We start from the raw sequence: 10235 nt of genomic DNA, 5'->3' as shown, positions 1-10235 counted from the left end.
TTTAGTCTGTCACCTGAAACAGCCTACACAAACACACACACACACACACACACACACACACACACACACACTGGTGGCTACAGTTGCTGGATCAGTTCTTTCTCCAGCCCCATCTCTTACACAAACCAATGGATGCTGCAGCACAGCCCAACCCTGTCCACTACACATTTGGCCCTCATGTACACCTGCAGGAACTGCAGCCCAGTTGGGGCGACCCCAATAATCCTAACCAGGCAAATCTGCAGCTTGGTTCCTGCACATGTCGGTATGTGCAGCAGACTTGTCCAGTCTGTCCCGCAAAACAGCCACAGGGAATGGACAAAATAAACAGCACTATGACACTGGAAGAAGTATTTATTTTCCTTAAATTGGATGAAATCAATTAAAGTCACCCAAATGTAAGCTGAAAAAAACTAACCCCACAATGAAAACAAAACAAAAAAGAAAAACACCTGTACTTTGCTATTGTTTGTACTAGCAAGGAGATGAAATAGTTTTATTAGCTTAATTAAGTTTCAGTTCTATGTATTCTCTCCTGCGTTCAGGATAGGAGTCGCATTTGATCAAGGGACTTACCACTAATCCAAGGAGGTAGAGTAAGAATTGTTGAAGTCCTTAGCTTCTTTGTGGGACTGCAAAGAAGCATAGTTGAAACACATTCTCTGTGACTTTTTTCTGAGAAACAAGAGGTAGTGCTGCTTCAGGAATTAATCTTTTCTCAAAATCAGCATCAGTAACAACTGGTCCAGATTCTATGCCAAAGTAAAGGAAGTAAGAAAAGAATTCCTTCTGAGATGGCATTTCTTTTTCCAGGGGAACCGATTTATGTCAGTCAGACAAGTTCTTGGTTCTGTTGAGAAAGCATGTTTCACTCTTTTAGCAAGAAATAAAATTGGGCATAAAACTTGACTTGTGAGGAACTCAGATACAATTTGATTTTGTAAAACCTATTTGTAGAAGCTTTTTACACACATGGATATATCTAAATATTTTTCTACAACAGTGGAGATATAGTTTTTAATAGGCAAAAGGTCGTCTAAGAACACCTAACAAAACAATTAGTCTAGTTGCTTCCTTAACTACATTTCTCAGGCAATATGGTATATATGTGTCGTGAATTTTAAGAATATTTAAAAATCCCTTAGGTGCCATGTTTTTAGTGAATTGAAATCTTGGAATCAACATTTCTATTTGTATTACACTGCATCATTGAGCCTCCAGGACATTCCTGTTCAGCAATGAGTAAGATGCCTTGAAGGATTAGCATATTCATTCCAGTACTTGCAGTACATATGGTCAGAATCCAGTTTGTTAGATTGGGACAATTAGTATTTTTTTCAAGCTATTTATGACAAAGGAGCAGTTCTCATTTAATACAACACCATCAAGTTTTCCAAGTGATTACTTTTGACATTTGTATTTATCTGGTTCAGTCCTGACGCTGCATCAGGCTGCAGAATAGGTTTTAAGTAACACTGCTGTACATGAAAATGAGAACAAGAAGGTGCACATCCTCACAAGACCAGGAGAAAGGTCTGCACTAGAGCTTTAATTGCTGTCTGATAGAAAGAGGCAGATCCAAGCAAGGTACCATATTATCACTGGATCCTGTAGAAGGCGTTAGAAATTACATTATCCATTTCACAGTCTGGCAGAAAGGCCATCCCCTAAAATGAGAAGGCATAGCATGGAAGATTAGTTACTGAAAAAAAAATGAATTTCAGAAAGAAGAGTCTCAGTATTTTTAGAATTCTACAAGTCTAAAAGATATAAAAAGTTAGGAATAACTTTTGATGTAGTCATAAATATCCATTGTAACAGTTCCAAAGTAATTAGTGGGAAGCAGAAATACTAGTTATCCAATTTTATAACTTCTTGTAAGAATTCTTGAGCAGTTGTTATGAAACTAAATTTCCTGACACCTTTGGGCTATAATTTTGCTAAATTTAAGAAATGAAACAGAATTGAGCTTAAGCGGAAACTAAATGAAAACAATAGAAATCCTCACACGCTGATGTATAAGAAATATTTTGGGGGAGATTCAGTTACTGAGTTTGTTGTTTCTGAGGTAAAACATAAACCAGCTTTAGGGATATGGTATTCTCCAGTCAGAAGGGAATATTCTGGAGAGAAAGGATGGTTTCTGATTTTCACAACTGTGGAATATTTATAAGCATATTAACTTGCTAATCTCAGAAAATTATCCAGGGGATTTTCTGTCTAGATTCTAACAATGGCCAGATTCGGTCACAGGTATGATGTGCCCTATATAACTTCAAATGCTGATCAGTAAGAAGGGGAACAAAATCAGTGTGTCCTTGCTTAAAACAACCACAGATTTTTTTTTACAAGGGAAACCCTGAAGCTAGGATTACACAGTTCAAAAGGTAGACGACCCTACTTAGCAATTAGAGGTCTTCAAAGATTAATTTGTATTCCCTTGATATTGTTTCTGACCCTAGGTATTAATATTTAATATCTGATCATTGTTCACATGTGACTACAGTTTTAGCACATTTCAAGGTACTATGAAGGACATTATTAATAATACCAATAATAATTGCTGAGCATTCTAACAGGCAAGTAATTTAACAGACAGAAGAATACTGACTTTCATGTTTAATTCTAATGTATGAAACAACATTTTGAGAAATTCATTATTGTGGACAGTATGTTCTGTTGTCATATATTTAAATGAAATCACTTACTTTAACAATTTTAATTCAGGAAAGAAAAAGGGAATTCAAGCATTGGGGTGGCATTACAGATGTTATCTGGCCCTTTTAGATAACATTTACCTTTACCCATAACTTATTTTTTCACACATGTTAATACAAAAGAAATGGATATATGGCAAAAGTATTCTCCCCTCCATGATTTAGAGTAAGGCTACAATTACACAAGAGAGAAAAAGAAATCTGGTTGCTTAATTTCACATATCTGATGATCACAGAGGGGTTGTTTTTAGCTCAAATATCAACTAGGAATTTTTCCATAGGGAAAGGGAGTAGCAAAGAAACACATGGACACACACTCACTGAACATCCTCTTTTTTTTTTTTTTTTTGCCAAGAAATCAGATAAAATTTTAGCATCAATTGTGGTTGCTTTTCAAAATTTTATCTCACAATCTCAAATTTTATACAGGCTTAAAATATCTCCCCTGTTTAATCAACTCTAATTAAGTGTGCATACTTTATTCACAGGTGAGACTTTGTTTCAATTTGTCAAAGGAAGAATTTAGGCTAATCCATGGAGATCCATAAGCTAATTCACTAGTCTTGTTTACATTTCTATTAGCAAAAGAATCTGAGTTTTTAAAAAGTCATCCCTGTCTGTTAGTGAGAAAAGAATGTGCAAAGCATTAGAAATTAACGTGAATTTTACCAGTCTTAAAATCCCGACACAAACATGAAGTCATTCTTTTTTCTAGCTTAAAAGTTAGTTTCTCTCTTTCCTAGTTTAACAGCTAGATCCAGGCCCTAGATTTTTTTCTTAAATTTCCACTTGAAAATATCACAAAATAATCTTGTATATTAGAGCATTTATGGTTGTATTTCCAATATTTCCCTCTCCAAAAGTGTTACCTCACATGGCAGCATGTAGAATAAATGCTGTTTCAGGGTTCTAGGCTAAAGCTACTGTATATTGTGTCCTAACAAACCTATTACAAAGAAAAAAAACCCTACCAAGGAATTAAGGTCTCCAAAGCAGCAGGTCACTTACATGCTGTATGATTCTTACTTTGCCTCCCACTGTTGCTGTGACTGCTAATAGTAAATAACTTGACACTCCCTTCCCCCCAACCCCACACAAACACACCTAATACTGTTTCCTTTGAAAGATTCCAAACAAGGTCAAATGCATATGTACATACACTGAGATATGCAATTATTTCTCTCATTGAGAATTTATTATAAAACCCACTCTTGTTCTTTAACCTCAATTTAACCTTGACTCATGTAGGTTTTTCTTGGTATCATTTAAGAATGAATAACAAACCAAAAAATGTCTATAGTGTTGCATTTACTAATTCTTTCTATTCTGTCCTCTTTGAAGTTCAAATGACAATGTGAATGAATTATTTAGATTCTTAATGGAAATTAAGTATTTCTTCTGGAAACTAATTCTTGGCTGCATCATTTGCAGAGTCATAAACAAAATCATAATATAGGGTCCCTTGCTCAAAAATTCTTAAGTTCCTAGTTGGTAGCAGCAAAGCACTAAAATGCACGCATGTACAACCCTTTAAACCTGGGGAACTGAACAAGTTCATAGGTTGAATGCCCATGAAACCAGCCTGGTCTAAATTCAATATTACTTTTATGATTAGCACTCTTGAATTAACTCATTTGTGAGGTAAACAGAGATGCTTATATCAGTTCTCATCTCTTCCCCCTGTGACATTTACAGAAACTGTATGACTACCCAACGGTAGGGGATGGATTTGGAGCCAGAATTCTGATCCTCTGACTTCTGATCTAGAACTCTTTCCAATTTGCTTCCTTGCTGCTCTTAGTAATCAGCTTCTCAAAAGTACACCTGCCTGTTCATTAGCTACATCTTGTAAGAATACAATTCCAGAAATAAAACCCATTCATATTACATCAAAATTGATATAGCCACTTAAAATGTTCTCATTACTTCAATTTTTGCTCATTCATTATTGTTAAAGAGAAATTAAAAGTCAACCATTAGGCTGAGGTTGTCCAATATTCCAGATTTTTATGCAAACCAGTTAAAAGTCAGCTAGGATAAACTGAATCATTGAAAAGTCCACCTACTCGGAACTACAGACTTTGTCAATCAGAAGTAGCCAGCTAAACTCTAAATAGGAAATTTCCACTTCAATCAATCAAATATTTCTTGGTGTTGGTTCTAAGAACACTTATAAAAGTTTTCTGCAATCTGAAATTACTAATTCATGAATAACTATCTACTCAAATGGACTCTTTAAAATTTTAATGTACCTAACATTCTCTTTTAACCATTTTAAACTAAGTCCTGGTTATTTTCATTCTACCTAATAAAGAAATAAAGCATAACTAATGTAAAGGAAAATAAACAAGCCAACAAAAATGACATTTTTTTCTCACTAAACATGGTTCTAGGCAAAGAAAATCTCTCTGTCCACAATATTCAATAGTTCCTCACAACCTTAACCTGAACACGTCATTAGAACTTTCTCCTTCACAGAACACAGTCAAGAAAACAGCTTATTAAAAGAGCTGATCCGTTTACTGACAGAGAACTCACGAACCTTGGCAAAGTATAAACTTCCTTTGCTATCTGCTTATTAACTCAATTCTAAAACAAGAAAATAATGAATAAAGCATCATACGACATCTCTTCCCACATCCGCTGTCACTTAATGTAGAATCCTCTCCTGAAGCTGCTATGATTTCTTTCCAATGAACAGAAAATTGCTGTAGCAGCCAATTTACAAACTCAGTCAAATGATTTTGCCTGTTTTTTTTTTTTTGTTGTTGTTGTTGTTAATACTTGACAGGGATTATTTCATTCATCTTGAAACTCGTTTTTGAGCTCCTATGACATGCAAAATACTTAACGCGTTCTCTTTTTGGAAATCAAAGTGTGCAAGGCTTAAAGAAAAGCTGCTAAGATCACAAGAACTGAAGACATGAATTCTGTAAATACACACTTCTATTTTACATAATGCAGAAATGTATTTATTTTAGTGTACTTATATTACATACACACATTTCATGCATGACATAATTATTTGGAGTTTTAAAAATCATTTTAGTTTTGGATATTATGCCTAAGGTGATTTGAATGTACATTTGAGTGAAATTTTGCTTTCATCTTTGAAATGCAGCAGATGGGGAAGAGGATGCTCCCACAAATAAAAATAAATGCTTTTGCAATATGGAGTAAAATAATTGCTAATAATTTAGATGAACTGTTTTTAATGCACAACAGAGTCTTGTTCATTCATCACCCAGATCAATTGTTAGAGGAAAAAGACTAATGTATAACAAATACATTTTTTTTCCAAAACCTAAGATACTAATTTTTAGTCTGTCATTTGGACCTAGCTTCCAGAAGACCTCTACATAGTCATTAATTACCTTAAACTTTGTAAGTCCTATGTTATATAGGGGTTTGGAGAAAGGATTGTTTAAATAGAACTATATTCTCCTTGCTGCATAAGTCATCAGACTCATCATTTAAATTTAATTTCCTAAGATTTGCTTTTACTTCCAAATAATTGAATTTGGAAAAGTTTACTCCCTTTAAGAGATGCCTATCTCATAACATAACATGTTATACATAACATCATATCATCTTAAATTAAGGCAAACATGTGGTATTTAACCTTTTGGGATTGGCTCATTTCCCTTAGCATTATGGTTTCCAGTTTGGCCCATTTGGCCACAAAGAACTGCATTTGAGCTGTGGTTATGCAACAAGGTGGAGGAATCCACCATGGTGGGAGGGTTTGGGGAGGGGTGGGGAGAACCCAAGTACCTGTGAAACAGTGTCACATAATACAATGTAATTAATGAATTAAAAATAATAAATAATAAAAAAAGAGACGCCTATCTCCTATCCTGTTTAAACATTCACAGTGGGATCAGTGGACCCCTCTTGCCTTACTTTTTCGACTTCCTTCCACTTGTTAATCTCAGGGTCACTACCCAACAAACTTTGTCAGTATAAATTTCAGCCTCAGGGTCTGTTTCCCAGCTGACACTGTTTCAGAGAGTGTGATTGTAGAAATAGTTGAAAGAAATGAGTCCCAAAATGGGATTTTACAAACGGTGATCCTGCAGTTAGGGTTTCATCACCATAGGTAAGTAGAGCATTGATAAACCCAGACATTTATGTATTAATGAACTATCACACGTTGTAAAGTAGAATGGAATATTAATGGAAGAAAGAAACATAGGCAGGAGTTTAGATATTTGAAAAGTTTGTGTAGAATGTTACCATTGACAATGGTACCAAATGGTTTTTGCTACATGACATTGATTAATGGAAAAATATATACAAGTACAGGCTAAGGATAATTCTCAGGAATTAGAGATTAGCTTGAATGTTAATTGTATCCCAGAGTCCAATGTGTTAAAATTTCGATCCCCAAGTCTTATGTTAACAGTACCGAAAAGATAGACCCTTAGTCCTACTATGGTATTTAGAGGAAGGGGTTGGGGAAGTAGTTGGATTGGATTCAGTTATTAGCTAGATCACCATGATTAATTCCTAGTGGCTTTATTTAAAAAATAATAGGCACAGACAGATACAAAGACACTCCTTCTTGCCATATGATGCTCTCAGGTCCTTCAGGATTCTGCAGCAAGAACACCTTTGCGAGATGCTCAAACAGTGGGGACACACGATCTTGGACTGTGAACTTCCTGAAACATGAGCCAAAATAACTTTCTTATTTATAAAATTAATTTCTCTTAGGTATTCCATTGAGGTAATAAAAGGCTAAAACTAACATTACACATTGAAGAGAAATGTGAAAGCTATAGGAAATCTTTGGGAACATATAAAGATGTTATCTCTTATAGTTAGAGGATAGAAAAGCTAATGATTGTGTACCATTGAATTATAACTATGAGTGACGAAAATTCTGGAAAGATGGAACACTCAGACCTGAAATATTGTCTTGTCAAGGTTAAGACTGCACTTTTGAAAAAGGAGATTCTGATTGCTAGCGAATGGAAATATTTGTGCTGATTTATCTAAAACTTCAAAATCCTAGGTTTCTGTGAAATCATTCATTTCCCCCTTAGAGGTGGTAACTCCTTTTTACTTGAAAAATATGAAGAGGCTTCTACCTCACGATTCAATTTGCATCTGTATCACGATCTGTTCTCATGTTTCCACCTGACAACTCAGCCAAAATGTAAGCTTATTTTTTTAATCATTGGTGAAGTACTGAGTCTTGTTAATGGAGAACAAGATTTCATTGCAAAAGAAACTGTGGTGCTGTAACTTCAGGACACCGCAACTTCAAAACCAGATGACTTATTTTAGCTTTCTGCAATGCTTCCTAGACGTTGGTCTCTGATGCCAGTGGTGACAGTCTCCAAGGTCATTTGAGGCTCTGGTAAGATGCAGTAATCATAAGTACAATTACATTTTCTAATTTACTGGCATCATGGTGACTGCCAGCGCCCTCCCAGTTACCCTAGGTGCAGTGGTTAGGAAAATTCAAGGAACATTAAATATCAATAGCACTCTTCATCTGTTTCAACCTACAGGGGAGCACCAAGTGTGTTGAAACAAGAAACCCCACCTTTGGGCTGCAAAAAAGGATATTCTGACATATCAAATTACATCTAACCCAAGGAATTTAAGTCACATGATTAAGCAAAATTGGGCTCCGGGTGATCCATGTCCACTTCCGTGTTTTGAGGTTCCACAGAGACTTTTCAACTGCATATAATTCTGCATGCATTCTTATGGACTCAGTCTTAAAGATGCAGTTTCAGAATCTGTTCATGGAGCTCTAAATACCCATGAACTAAATAATAAAAATAAAATGTAAAGTGTTTAGCATCATAAACACGGCTGAAGTGAAAAGAATACTCCGGCATGGGAAGCAGTTCAGATGGCAGATGCATGTTTTTTAGCACTTGCAGGTATCCTAAACATCCTCTGCTAAATGAAAACTAATTAATATTGAGTAAAATCTGATGATAGGATATTATATAAGAAACAGAATACTTTCAGTGTATGTGTAACTTTACCTGTAAAAAATAAACTTTTCACAATAAAAAAAAAAACATTAAATCAGCAGGCATTCTGCTCTGAATTGAAAGCCACCAGGAGATTGTTTCAAGTGCACAAAGCCAGAACACTGTGCTGGAGTGTCCTTCTATGAAGCACCTCTATTTTCCTTGCCTCAATGCAAGGGGTCATTACAAACAGGAAATGTTTTCTCCTCTGATGGGAGAAGACTTTAATTTTATTCATGGCCTTATCTGAAGGTTGACGGGACATAAGGACTAGACAGGCTCCATAGCCTAGGCATCTCCTGTGAAATGCCTTGGGTTATTACTGATGTCACAGGTAATACCGTTAGTTTGTTGAATTAGCAACAGGAAACAGTGTGCTAACTTCCCATGCAGGACACTAAACTTCAATGAGTTGGGCCCTGCACAGTAGCATAGAGGCTGAAGTCCTCGCCTTACACGCTCAGGGATACCATGTGGGTGCTGGTTCTAATGCCAGTGGTCTGGCTTCCTGCCCAGCTCCCTGCTTGTGGCCTGGGAAAGCAGTAGAGGACGGCCCGAATCCTTGGACCCTGAACCCTGGTGGGATACCTGGAAGAGGTTCCTGGCTCCTGGCTTCAAATCGGCTCAGCTCCGACTGTTGATGCCAATTGGGGAGTGAATCAATGGGCAGAAGATCTTTCTCTCTGTGTTGTCTCCTCTCTGTATATTTGACGTTCCAACAAAATAAATAAATGAATATTTAAAAATAAAATTAAATTAAAAATAAAAAAATAAATTTCAATGAGCTACATTATGTAAGCTGATGGTAAATCTCATCGTAGGTAATTTACTTTGCCTTTGCATTGTCAAATAGAAGGTGTTCTTTTCCATAATTAGTTCTTAGTGATGTCTGAATGCCTAACCCTTTGCCTGGAAAGGATTTAATATCTTACCAAGGCGTTTAACACAAGTTCATTTCTCTTGTTAAAGGATCTCAGAGAACCTAAATTAAGAAATGATGCAATTTTACCATCTGTAAATGATATTCTCATTTGCTCCTCTTCCAAGGAGAACTCAGATGAAAATACTACCCAAGTATTACATTTTTTTAAACACAGGAAGTATTTAACGACCATACCTCAGATTTCTGAACAAGGGGTAAACTGCAATTGAACATGAATACGTGTTTATTTTCTAGCTACAAAATAAACTATTTTTATTTGTGTGTTTAGTATTTTTCTTTCTGGGAGACAAGACCCTGGCTTAAAAATTCAGAATTTTGTCGCACAGATCACATATATTAAAAATTTGTTTCTGAACAGAGAACCAGGAAGAGTGTAAATGAACTTCTTTTTGCTGCAACTAATTTGCTAATTGTCATGTCGATTAAAATGAGTGATGAAACAGTTGTGGAGAAGAGAGTGACCAAAAAACAAAACAAAACAAAACCAGAAAAAGTATAGAAAGGGAAGATTGAGTCCAACTTGGCAATCTCATAATCTAGCTGAAAGCTTTGTATTGTTAAGAATGTGTTATTAAGTAT

The sequence above is a fragment of the Ochotona princeps genome, chromosome X (genome assembly GCF_030435755.1).
Source record: "Ochotona princeps isolate mOchPri1 chromosome X, mOchPri1.hap1, whole genome shotgun sequence".
Classification (NCBI taxonomy): Eukaryota; Metazoa; Chordata; class Mammalia; order Lagomorpha; family Ochotonidae; genus Ochotona; species Ochotona princeps.
This window is presented reverse-complemented; position numbering follows the sequence as displayed.